The sequence below is a fragment of the Cygnus atratus genome, chromosome 1 (genome assembly GCF_013377495.2).
Source record: "Cygnus atratus isolate AKBS03 ecotype Queensland, Australia chromosome 1, CAtr_DNAZoo_HiC_assembly, whole genome shotgun sequence".
NCBI lineage: Eukaryota > Metazoa > Chordata > Aves > Anseriformes > Anatidae > Cygnus > Cygnus atratus.
The window spans coordinates 60,155,462-60,168,215 of NC_066362.1; the positions used below are offsets into that span (position 1 = coordinate 60,155,462).

General features: G+C 50.1%; 1 protein-coding gene across 8 annotated transcripts in view; it reads left to right on the plus strand.

Moving 5' to 3' along the window:
- HIPK2 (homeodomain interacting protein kinase 2) overlaps positions 1 to 12,754 on the plus strand; it is a 135,885-nt gene that overhangs the window by 9,136 nt on the left and 113,995 nt on the right. Inside the window, exon 1 of one of the 8 annotated variants that reach the window (XM_035561518.2) lies at positions 9,063 to 9,209. The exons of 6 other annotated variants lie outside the window; for them this stretch is intronic. The gene's annotated coding sequence lies outside the window, so the exon portion shown is untranslated. Of the gene's footprint in view, positions 1 to 9,062; positions 9,210 to 12,754 lie in introns of those variants that run through there. One more of the 8 variants, XM_035561482.2, reaches the window with a different exon arrangement.

A 12,754-nucleotide genomic window follows, 5' to 3' on the forward strand; every position in this document is an offset into this window, starting at 1 on the left:
AACATCTCCTGCTCGGCAGCTGTTTGGAGGTGGTTTTTTTTTTTCCTCTCCCATCGCCATGTACCTTTCCTTCCTGTTGAAGGCATCCATAAACCTCTCGTGGTGACATCATAGCAGTTTCCACGGCAACAGATTATGATACTAGAACAGAGGATAATATCAAACAGGAGGAGGAAGAGATAAATTATGGTGTTTGTGTGCGTGTGGCTGAGGGCTTGATTATATTCCTACATCTCTTCCGAGGATGTTGTCTGCCTAGTTTCTTCTCTGTTTATCTTATGTGCCTTTTAAAGGTTAGGAAAAAGCTAAAAAAAAAAATAAAGACGAGCTAGAGGTCAGAACAATACGGACACATATTTTTGATCGTCTCTATGTAAACCTAGTAGGCTGAGATTTATTTTTTTTTATCTCAGTGGTAGCTCTCCCCTGTCCCCTGAGAGTCATCTAGTCTGGAAAAAACTTGGAAGCACAACAATCCCCTGGCGCGGCTCCACTTTTATTTTAATTACGAAGTATTCATATCCACTGGGATGGGATCTGCTGGGATCCCAAGTCTAGGATCCCTGTGCTGCAAATTTTCCAAAAGATGGACAAACGCGGCACAGCAGTGCCCCAGGTTGCTCACAACCTGTATTTGAGAAAGGATGCAACAGGTGGTCAAATCCACCACGTCTGGCGTGAGGAGAGCAGGGGAAGGGAAGCAAAAGAAGAATGGTGGCAGAAGTGTGATCCCTGGAAAAAGCTCCAGCCTGCCCCCAGAGTGGTCGTGGCAGAGGTGGGCTGAGTCTTGCCCCCGTGTCGGCGTTTTGCAGTGGTGCCTCTGGGAGAGCTGTGCTGACAGCAGCCTGGGGGCCTGGTTTGTGACCGTCTGCATGGTTCTTTAGTGCTAGCCTTCAAAATAGCCAGAGTAGGTCTGGTCTAACATGGCAAATGCCTCGTGGTGCTGTCGAGCACCTGAGCAGTGACACTTTGTACTGATCCTGCGCTTAGGCACTCTAATGCCACGGGGAGAAACGCTGGGTAGGGACCTGAGCAGGGCAGAACGAGGTGTGGCTGCCTCCACTTAGAGCCATCAGTGCTGCTGGCTCCCAAACAAAGGGTATCCTTCTAGTTTCCTCCTTCAGATATGCCACCAGCCTGCTGGAAGGTCACTTGGCTAGCTGTCAGCGGAAGAAGCAGCTAGGAAGATGTAACATACCAGCTCACCTTAGCCATGCGATGGGGCAGGAGGGTACGTAACGTGCCTGGTTCCGTGAGGGTGACTTGGTGCCTTGCACGGGACGTGCCCTGGGGCGGCAGAAGAGCGGTGCACAGCAGCTCTCTGGCTCTGGGCAGGCTGCCGGCGGGCTTTGTGGCCGTGTTGAGTAAAGAGTTTTTGGTCTGGCTTAGTGCAGCCAGGCTGGGGAGATGTTGGCAAGGGGGAGGAATCGCACAAAGTGCTCAAACTCGGTAATGCTGTCAGGGGTTAAAGTTACAACACGGGCGCGCGCAGAGCACCTCAACAGGAATTAATAGTTAGGTCACCTTCATGGAAGCGTACTGGAAACCAGTCCAGACCACAGAGAACTGGTTTGGTGTGCTTCCCGTGCGCAGCTCCATGTAATGACAGGCTCCAGCGCTGGAGGCTAGCCCCGTTTCTGAGCCGACTGACAGTGTCGCCCTGCGGGGAACGCGCTTCCACCGCCAGGGCTCGTGGTGGTGGGGCAGCGGGGACTCGAACAAGTCCTCTGCAGAGGGAGGGGAGATCGCAACCTTTTCTCTGAACCCAGATTTTAAAAAGGACAGTTCTTGCCTACAGCCAGTTTGTGGGCACCGTGGAGAAACCCAAGCCTTAATAACTCCCCCAAGGCATGTGCCTGCAGAGCAAGTGGGGATCGCATTTAGTCATGAGTACAAGTATAAATTCCTTCATCTCTTCTGGCACTATCACTGGCTCTAACAGAAACCTGCCTTCCCATCAAACTCCCCCTCTGCATTCTCTCAACATCAGAGGATGTATGTATTTAGCAAGCGGGGATAAGAAACACGTTGCAAACCCCATTTAAAATAGCTGCGCCACCTGACAAGGACATGTGAAACCCAGACACAGGCATATCCCATTGATGCTGACAATACTTTTCTTGCAGTGTCATTTTCTCATCCCTTATCTGAGGCTGTGAGCACCTGGATAATGAAAGTGCAGCTTCCAGATGCCTGCGCTGTCTGAAAGCTCATGTGAGGCGGAAGGGACAGTGGATGCTGTTACAGAGCTGTGTGTGCGAGAATACAAATGGGAGAGTATATAGGTATGTGCATACGTGTGGGACTCTTCCCATGTTTGCAGGCATGTGTAGGAGCACACATGTGGCTGTGTCTATTGAAGGCCATGTGGGTTTGATTCTCCGTAGAGCTGTTACACCAGCCTCCCAGCAAACTGCGTTTGCACCAAGGCTTTTCTTCACTGCAAGGAATAAAGAAGGGAGATTTATCATAAGTATAAATTAGGCCTTCTGTGTGTTTGTGAGCTGTCTCAGCCTCTACAGGAGGAAATATATACAAGGTGAATGCAGGGTGTTTACATAGAGCGATGCCGTGGTAGCGTGTGTGTTGGCAGGAGCGCTGTCTGCAGTCTCTGCATAAGGGGCTGTGCAGCCTGTGTGAGCGTGGAAGGCTGTAAATCACGGCGTGTTCAGGAGGGGACACTGCCACTCTGCCTGTACAAGGCAGGGAAAGATTTTGAAGCAATGTGACTCTTTCAGGCTGAAGAAAAGGGTTACTAGAAATACGAGCTGGAAGAAAATATAATCCAAGACATTTTGACTGGGAGTGATCTGTAATCCACATCTACCAGCTCATCTCCATCCTGAGCCAGAACAGCTGCATGCCTGGCATCTTTTACACACTTCTCCCGGCACCAGGTTTTGGTGGCTCTACTGGCCCGCTTCCTGGGTATCCTTGCAGCTCTGCTGATACCTCTAAGGTCCTGCCTGCTGTACCCTCAGTTATTTCAGTCTTGAGCTGGTCCTACAATGTAGCTGGCACCTTCATGCAAATGCAGTATCTCCTAGGTAATCTGTACCCATTTAGATGTGTTGACCATACCACTCAGAGTCTCTCATGTAGGTGAGACCAGTAAAGTAGCTGTGGCTTTCTCTCCATCCCTGTAGGTAGGTGTCTGAGCCTTGGTTTTGCTCTTACTCAGACGGGAACTCATGCTACAGGCTGTGGAGTTCGTCTCTTTAGGAATGGGTTTGGCTTTTGTGCGCCTCCAAAATCATCGCTGTTTCCCAGAGGAGCACTTGAGTCATTATCAGTCCCTGCATTTCCTCTCAGCCAGGAAGGATTTGAAGGGGTTTCAGGAAGAGGATGCTTTGCAAGGAGACGTCTGCTTTCCCTTGCAGTACCCTGTCACAAACAGATACCAAGTCTCCTGCCAAAAAGCCCCTGCCTGTAGAAAATAAGGTGGGAGAGAAGAAGATGGGATGTGGGTGAATGGCAAGGCAGGGCAGGGTTTCAGGTGGGGGTGCCTGATGCTTTTGATAGTGGGCGCGATAAAACAGATGTTTGTGGCAGCACTGGGGGTGAGCTAGGAACGTGCTTATGTCATTTGGCATCACTGGAACAAGTTGCAGGTCATAGATTTTCATTTGGTTTCATTATTTCTCCGCAGCAGCCATCAACAAATGGAAAGTTTCCCCAAATGCATTGCAGCTGCAGTTGGTTCTCTTGTCTGCCTCACTCTCTGTCACTGTAGGACTTGCAAAGGGGTTTGGGCTTTCATATTTTGTCCTCTCTTCCCTCCCTGCCAGCCTGTGCTCCTCTGCTGCCCCCTCCCTACCACAACCCTGTCGTGTTCGGTCACGCTTGGCTGAAGGTTACCAGCCCACCTGAGGCTTTCGTGGCTGAGGACGCGGCGAGCCAAGTGCTGGGAACATGCCGGCTCTCTGTGGGAGCCGAATCCCCCACCACGGCCTCCCGGCCCGTGGGGCAGTGGGTGTATGGGGGAGTGGGAGCGCAGGCGTGGTGAAAACACTCCATGGTTACCGTGAAACGCTTGCTAAAAAGGCAGATATCGGAGTGGTTCGGCTAAGCCGGGCAAAGGAAGCGGGAGGCTCTCGTGGAGGTCCCCGTTGTGCCCACTGGGGGTGCAGGGAGGGCAGTCCCTCAATCCCCTGCTTGGGGTGGGCTGGTCTGCGGGATGGTCATCCTGTGTAGGGTCATGGGTGACAAGCCAGCAGCGTGTGTGGAGGTGTGAGACCTAACCCTGTGTTGGGGCTGGATTTCACCCGTGGTACACCAGGATGGCCTGCATGGAGAGGAGGCCGAGGGGCTGTGGAGGCTGCGAGGCCGGCCCTGGGCAGGAGGCCCCAGCAAAGCCTCTTGTCCCAGCAAAAGCGTTAGATTTGGTCAGCTCTTAAACTCTAGGTGTGATTAATTGTGGCTAGCGATTCTGACCTATGTGGTTTTCGCTGGATGCCCAAAGCGGAAAAACCGGGCTCGTTCTGCCTGCAAGCCAGCTGGCCTTCGTACATCTGGTTACGTACCTTCACCCCTGGAGTTCTGTCCCCAAGCAGCCGGGCTCGGCTTGTGGCGGGCAACAGATCACCCCCTGTTGCTTCGCCCAGGGCAGCAGGCTCTCTCCTAAAGGCCGCTTAGCCACTGGGGAGGCATGATTTGGGGGAGCCCCTTGCTTCCCTTGCCTGCCTGTGCCCCATAGCTCCCCACGCAGTCGCCCCTTTCCTGGGGCTGTCAGGCTCTGCAGGCTGCTGGAGGGGGCGAGACGCCCCAAGCACAGGTAGTCGCGGCAGGCCGGGACTCATGATTTCTTCCTGCTGTTGAGGCCTTGATCCTTGTTTGTTAATCGGTAATAATTGCTGTTGCATTCACTTGGGTGACTTCAGCACTGGGTGCTTTCATTTATTTCAGAGCCCTGTCAGTGTGTAAAACACAGCTGTAGTTTTAGGAAAGCCACAGAGGCTGCCAGGCTACCCCTGGGCTTGTATGGGGCACTTTGGTGAGGGGCAGATTTGGTTTTGGATGGCTCCTGAAGATGGCCCCCAGCAGCGTGCCTGCTGTATTTCTGTGAAGCCCACACAGGTACCAGTGTGCCCACACAGACCTGTGCCTGCCGATGTGCCAAGGGCCTGGGAGCATCCTCTGGTGTCCTGCCTACCTTCCTAACCAGTCAGGTCCACGGCACTTTGGCCAGCACGCTGGGGAAAGGTCCGGTGGTGTTTGTCAACCTTTACAAGGAAACAGATTGTTTCTAAACCGCAGCTACAAGTGTAGCACAGACTGGAGGCTGGGACGTAACCATAAATCCTAGCTCTCATTTGCACAAATACATGCGGTTCCAATCCTCGGGGCGTTTTGCCTTCCCCTGCCTATACCTTAGTTTTAGAAACATGTAAATTTAGTTGGGATTTGTTCCTTCAGATCACCACAAAATATGGCCAGGGGTGGGGGCTTTTAAAGTGCATTTGGCGTAGAGGGGATGAAGAGGATTCGGGATGCTCCAAGGGGCAGGAACTGGTGGATGCTTATCATTTATGCCCTGTCAGAGGGGCACACTGGAGAGACTGGCTACACCAGGAGAGCAGTAATGACATTTGCAGCTTCTTACTTGTAGGTCTGCTGCTCAGATCAGACCTCTCAGCTTTCTTCTGGCCCAGCCTGTGAGACCCCACACACTGGGTCGTGTTACAGGGGTGAACCCAAGCGTAGGGTCATGAGGTGGATAAATGTCCTGTCAAGTGATAGGGGACAGGCTATGTGACGAGGTTGCCACAGGAGAGGGAGCCGATGCTGGCTAGCTGGGCTTCTTCCAGCACAGAAACCTCCAAGGTGCCCCTGCCTCTTGGAAGAGGCCAGCCCTTATTCAAGGGGGCACATGGAGCAAAGTAGATGGGGTTCGTTTCTGTCCAAACCTACCTGAAGCAGTGGTTCCCAGGTTCGTTTGGGCTCAGCAGCAACGGCACATTTATACCACTGGATGTCTTACCTATAACAAAGTTTTTGTTCACATTTGCTGCTTGTTTACCAGACCTCTAAATCATTACAAAGAGCAGCAAGCCAGCTAAGACGGCCTGCAGGGCTGGGCTGGGGCTGGACTACCCTGCTGCGGCTCCCTGCAGGAGGCCGTAGGAAAATGCTGGCGAGGACACACGGTGGGAGCTCTGCACGGACACGGACTGTGCTGTGTGTGCTTGCTGGAGAGATGCCTCTATTTCCAGAGCTGTCAGTTAAGTATCTTTCACCTGCACAGACTCTCTTGGAGGGAAAAAACAGAGCTGAAGGCTCTTCCACGTAGAGACTGGCTGTTGGAGGACCCCCCTCAACCCCTCCATTACCGTCTGTAGGGGTGAGGGAGAGTTTTGTGTCCTCTTCTGCCTTTCAGCTGGAAAGAATGTGGTGTGCTTGTGATCACTGTGGCTGGGGCTTCCTGCCATGCTCTCTCGCCATGCTGATGGGTTTCATGACACCTCTTTTAGCACCTGAGGATAGGTGTGAAAAGGGAGGAGGTGGAGAAGGTGGAGATGATGGCAGTGGTGTGAGTTAATACAAGACCCAGTGGGAAGCAGCGGCAGGCAGTGTTATTTCAGTGGTTTGAGCCAAAACTTTCTCTGCCTCTCTCTCTCTCTCTCATTAAATTACAACTAATGCAAGTAGCATTGTGAAGGAGGAATTTGGGAACTGTTGTTCATCATCCAATCACTTGTAACGAATGTGCTGCTCAGTGCCATAGCCCATAGCCTTGCCGAGAAGTAATTCACTTGGTATTTGTAGACATGACATGCATGCCATAAGAATTCCACTGTTAGCATTATTCCAGCATTAGCGAGGGGATATGAAAATAAATGATGAGCTATTGTTTTTCATGATTAAGTCCAGGCTTTCTGCTCCTGTCTTTTTTTCCCATCCTCCGTCTGTGGGAGGAGGGGCCTCTCTGTTCCTTGCATTTTGCCTTCTCTCATCCCCGCTCCTCTGTCCCCTTCCACACCTGCACCCTCCCACTTCTCGTCCTGCCTGTCTTCAGGGAGAAGGTGGATGACAGGGTCTAGGTTTGGAAGTCAGCCAGAGCAGTTTGTTAGATTTTTGTAGGAAATTACCACAGAGTGATAGGACATCAGAGAGGACCATAGCATTTTGTTACAGGTCTGCAAAACCATTCTGCCCCACTGTCCCTCATGGAAAGCCCTCCTCTTTGTGGTTGCACTGGCAAGTAAGAATATGGGGACGGGACAGCAGTTTAGTACTTTGAGGCAATCTGCAAGCCTTATATGACTCTTGTAGTATTATTATTTATTAAAAAAAAAAAAATAAAGCTCTTGAGGCAGCTGTCAATCTGGAGGTGCAGGAAGAGAGCTGAGCAGCCCATAGCAGGGTCCAGTGCTTAAAAGGAGAAGTCCACAGAGAAAGCAGGGGGAGATCTGTGACCCACAGCTGCGAGGGGATGCCCATGCGTTCCAGTGGGCTATACTGCATTTTCTGTGTACTTTAATAAATGTGAAGGAGTTGAACATGACAGGGGAATGAGGCAGTTAAGTATTATTTATCTGTACTTTCTACCAGGGGGTGACTGAAGAAGAAAGCATAGCAGTTTCAGAAATGACCCCTGTTTCTGGGATCATTGGTTCCTGGGGCCAGTTTAAGCAGGCATGCGAACACCCACCTGCTCGAAATAAAAGACTTCTTAGGAAAAAACAGGCTTAAATAACCCCCATGAAATCCCTGGACTGAGTCAGTATCAGCACTGTACAGAATTCCTGTGCTCTGAATCTTATTCTTAATCAACTAACCCAGGCAGGCTTTCATGTCGCTGAGTTGCTTCTCACTCCAGTGGCCCCAGCCCGTGTTGGCTGTTCAGCAGAAGGCCTGGCTGAGCTGAAGGCAGATGGCAGGGTAGGAGCTTGTGCTGATCCTACTACTATTAACTCTACCACTCCTCTGCACAGCAAGCTGCTCCCTTTGAACATCAGCAGAACCATTTTTAAAAGCCCTGCAGCCCAGCCTTGTGTGACAGAATAGCTCATTTTGTCAGGGAAAGAGATACCTTGGCAAACTTTTGAGCATTAGCTGTCAGGGTAACCTCAAGACTCTGGAAGAAGCAGCCGTGGGCTTTGAGAGAAGAGCAGAAGCCAGCTGCAGGTGCCATGTTCCCACCTGGTAGGGGACGTGTTAAAGCCATGTCTTTTTTCCCCCGTTTTCTTTATTCATTCTCTCAGAAGAGTTTTCTGTGACGTTGTTTTGCACGTAATCAGGGTTGTGAAATCCAAAGCTGCTGGATCGCTGTGCTCATCCTGCTCACACCGTGTTGCCGGCATGGCTCAGCGCAGGGCAACCTGCAAGACTTTGTGGTTATTGTGGCCCTGTCCCGTGGGCCTGCTAAATGTCTCAGGCCAAGAATCTCCCTCTCCTTCTCGTCTGCACTTACACATGTGCACACACACAGGCATGCAGTACATAACCTGTAGCACCGATAGCACGTGTGGCTTGCACTGGTTCACTTCAGGACCATTTCAAAGTCCCGTGTCCTGCCTGAGCTCCTCCTTGCCACCCTCACTGAGATGTCCAAGGTCTTTTTGATGGAGAAGCGATACCTGCGCTTGATCCTGCTAGGATTTTGCAATATGCCGAAATGGGGTGGTGGTGACGCGGGTGTGAAGCCATCGACTCATATTTACTTGTGATCTAAGAAAGCGTTTTCAGTTCAGACCTCAAAGAGCAAGCTGCTGTGTGATTTAAAATTGTGTTACCAGCAGAAACATATGACCTCATGGTATGAATAAGCAGGAGGAGATTAGCAAAGAAGTAAGCTTCTACTGTACACAAATGTCCACAGAAGAAAAAAAAAAACTTAATATAAGACTCAGTTGTCTGCGTAAGCAAAGGCTGGGGAAATGACTAATTTACTGGTTCTGTTGTACATGCAGTTTGATTCAGTTGTTCTTCCTTTGATTCACCCCCCCACCACCACTTTCTGTACCCCCTACCTCAGCTTGGCTTTTTCTGCCTCTAAAGAGAGAGCAGGCGAGGGAGGGTGGGAAGGACTCAGCGAGGAAGGAGTTAAGGGACTGCTCAGTGGGGATTATAAAACAGCCAGGCACTTGGAAACAGTTAAGAAGAGAGAAACAGATCTGCCAGGAGGGAGTGTGGCACTGGAGCCGGCGATTTGTTTTCATGCCTCCCTACGCGGCGATGCAGAAGACCCTCCTAGAATGGGCGCCGAGGTACCGGGGGGAGTGGGGTGGGTGGCGGGGGTGCCAGGACCGAACGGGGAGCGGGCTTCTCCGGCACCAAGTTGGCAAGCCTTCCGACTGACCCTCGCTGCCGTGCTCTGCTCTGGATGCATGTCGTGCCCGTCAGGGGTGGTGGGACTGGTCGCCTGCTGCAGCCCCAGGGCATGGGCTGGCCCTGGGGGCACTCTTTGGGTGCTGGACATAGGGGAGGTCTCGGCATCTCCTTGGAAAGGTGGATGTAACAAACCTGCTGTCTGCTGGAGCACAGAGCCGAGGGCAAGGTGCGGGCAGGTCTGCGGATGTGCTTACACCAGCCTGAGTTGCCTGCGAGGTCCCCCGTGAGGGTAGCTGTGGGTGGACATCTTGTGCAAGCCCACCTGGCCGTGAGGAGCCTTCTGTCATGCTCTGATGAGGTGGCCTTGAGTCACAAGGAGCTGCGTTTTCACTTTCCCTGCCTTCCTGCCTCAGCAGCCCAACTTGGGTGTGCTGTGTTAGGCCTAAGCGAGGCCAGAGGGTCTCAGTCCTGGGACGGAAAGGCACCTGGAGGCAAAGTGACCTACGCAGGCCAGGCTGTCCCCAGAGATCCCTGGCTGCTTGGGTCTGCTTCTGTGGTATTCTCCACATCCTGGTGCTTAGGGCAAGAACTGCTTGCCAGTTTTGGAAAGCTAAGAAGTGACCTGCACGCAGGCCTTACCATGACCTCCTGGCTCTTCAGCTGTGTGTGTGAGTGTGGTCTGTGGGGCGGTAGGGGTGAGCCTTGCAGCGACCACCACACGTGTAACGTAGAGGTCCCTTCTTCGTGAGGAAAAAACAGATGCAACTGTTGAGCTGAAGTGTGCAGAGAGGAGAGTTAGTCACTCTGCAGGTGTCAGGGACTCACTGAAGGAAGAGCAGGAGTTTGCTGACTAATGCCTGTAATGTTCGAGGAGTAAATGAGAAATACAGAGGGAAACCCCCCTGTTTCTGAATTTGGAAGATTTAAAAAAAAAAAACAAGGGAGGAAGAGAAAGAGAAAGAAGACATTGAGTTACTCCTCAGACCCCTAAGTCTCTGACCTATATCTCCCTCCTTTCCCTGGGGCCATTACTGAAATTAAAAATTAATAGAGAACAACCAGGTTTTACCTCCAGGGTGCCCTTTTAGGCTGCCACTTATGCAGGCCGAGACCAGCGGATGGGGCTTTGGTGCCCCTCGACGTGATACAGAAAGCGGAGTGGTCTCCGTCCAGGGTGTTGAGAGGACATCCAGATAGGCTGGAAGAGAGGAGGTAACTTCTTCCCTGGGAAGAGCAGTCTCTGGCTGCAGAAGGCTGGGAAAATGATGTCAAGTCGACACATTAAGTGAAAATAGACCAGTAAAGGATGACAGTCCTTGAAGTTACAGTAACTTTACCAGGGGAAATGGAGGTGAGAAGGAAAAAAAAGAAAAGTATTTCAGGTCATTAGCCCTCTAAGGGCCAAGTTCATTGTATCTTCAGAATATTCCTCTTTCTCTTCCCATTCTTAGTTTTTTAATGAGGAAGGAGATTCCTTATTTAAGAGGCTAAAACCTTGGGTTGTGGGTCAGGAGGTTTCATTTCCCAGTTGTTCTGCTCCCTTGCTGTGTAAGCTTGGGTAAGTCGTTTTACTTTCTTTTTGGTTCCATCTTTGTCTCTGTGGGGTGGGGATTGTGATACTTTTTGGAGAGCATTTTCAAAGCTGTGGATGAAAGGAAAGGCTACGTTTTCTAAAGCGACCAGGGCTCTTCAAGGAGGGTACTTGCAGTATACCCAGTGGATGGTTCTCCTTGGTGCCATCTTTTCTCTCCTGTGGTTAAAAGAGAGACCTGTTGCAGGTGTTTGGCCTCTTGGCCATGAAGGCCTGCAGCCCTCCTAAGAAAGGTGGTGGTGGTGAGGGGAGAGCAGTGTGGGAATTGCTCACGAGGCCATGGCTCACTCCAAATCTATATTTAATGTATAGGTCTGGATGCATCAGGTTGTCTGTGTTGTGCTCCTTCAGAGCCCAGCTCCTTATCTTTTCACGAGATACCTCAATTACTGCTGTATTTTGTGGTAAATATACTGCATAATCCTGAAGGGCCAGAAGCAGAGGCATAAGGGCTATCTCTTCATGGACTCCTGGCTGTCCAATATTAGAATGCCTCGTACAGCTTGAGAAACTAGGTTATATAGCAGCTTTAATGGGGCTTTTTCCAGACACTGATTGACCTGATTCTTCGGACCAGCTGTTTTATTTATTAAGCAAAATAGGAGAAAAAGACTGCATCTCCTACATAAACTTGATTCCTCGTGGAGAAAGTTTAAACAATCTTTTGCTTTTCATAAATTGGTGCGGAACTCTTTCTTGATACTGATTTCAGAGATATTAATTTATGCACTAGGAATGAGGAAGATTTGCCTCTTCATCTAATCCTGTTTCCAGAGAGAGATTTACTTAATGTGCAGTGTAATTTGTCTAATGTGCAACTTTGTATGTAGAGTGTACCTAGATCCAGTAGAAACAGTGGGTATAATAAAGGAGAGCACTGTAGTGCAGTGCTGTAAATCCCTCTGTAATTAAAAACACTAAATTAGTCGATGTTAATGCAGTCAGGAGACGTTACTAGCTGGAAGGCAGGAATATATGGCAAGAGTTTCAGTGCAGGACAGAGAAACTGGGTCTGTGTTCATCCCTGTGCGCGTGTGTTATGTGTTGAGGGGGAGGGACAGCTTATAACATCATTCACCAGGAATACAGCTTGGGTGGCAGAGAGGAATCATCAGAATTATCCCAGGGCTGTCCTTGCATGCTCACAAGGTGATGGAGCAACCAATTCTCCTGCCAGCTCGCGTGCAGTCTCACACTGTTTCCACCCAAGTCAGTGGACAGTTTCAAGGCTGGATCTAACACTGCTACAAAAGTCTCTCTGAAAATAATTTACTGCTCTGAAGAAGGCTGGCACCATGTATTGATTGATTTTTTCCCCCCTTGTCTGTCTGTCTCTCTGTCTTTCTTTGCTGCTATTAACACAGATGAATCTCTGCCTGAAATTTTCAGATGGTTCTTTCTTAGGATTTTCTAAATCTCCTTGTAAATAATCAGGGGAAGGATTGGTTGGTAGCAATGTAAGAGTCCCTGCCTCTAAGTAGTTTGTCTGTCTGTCCTTTATCCAGCTTATGACCACTGCAGCCTACAATGCCTGATACTCAACTTCCTTCCTCTTACAGGGAGAACAGGAGGAAAGTTGGGGCTTATGCTCTAAGCAAAAGTTGCTATTTAGAACTGAGTAGGAGGACTTTATTGTGCATTAAGATTAAAAAAATAAATGAATCTTGTTTATGTGAACAGAATCAGAATAGTTAGTTTGCATTTAAGTTGGACTTGGTTTTGTTAGTGTAATATCTGCCCCGTGTGGTTTCTTCAGCAGCTGGATAAGATAATCCATGAGAAAGAAAAGTACATGTTATGGCGGTGGTATAAAACCCTCTTTTGGATTGTTAACCACTTTTCCAAACTGAAATTCTCCAGGCTAAAATTTTCCATCCCAGTTACCTGCCT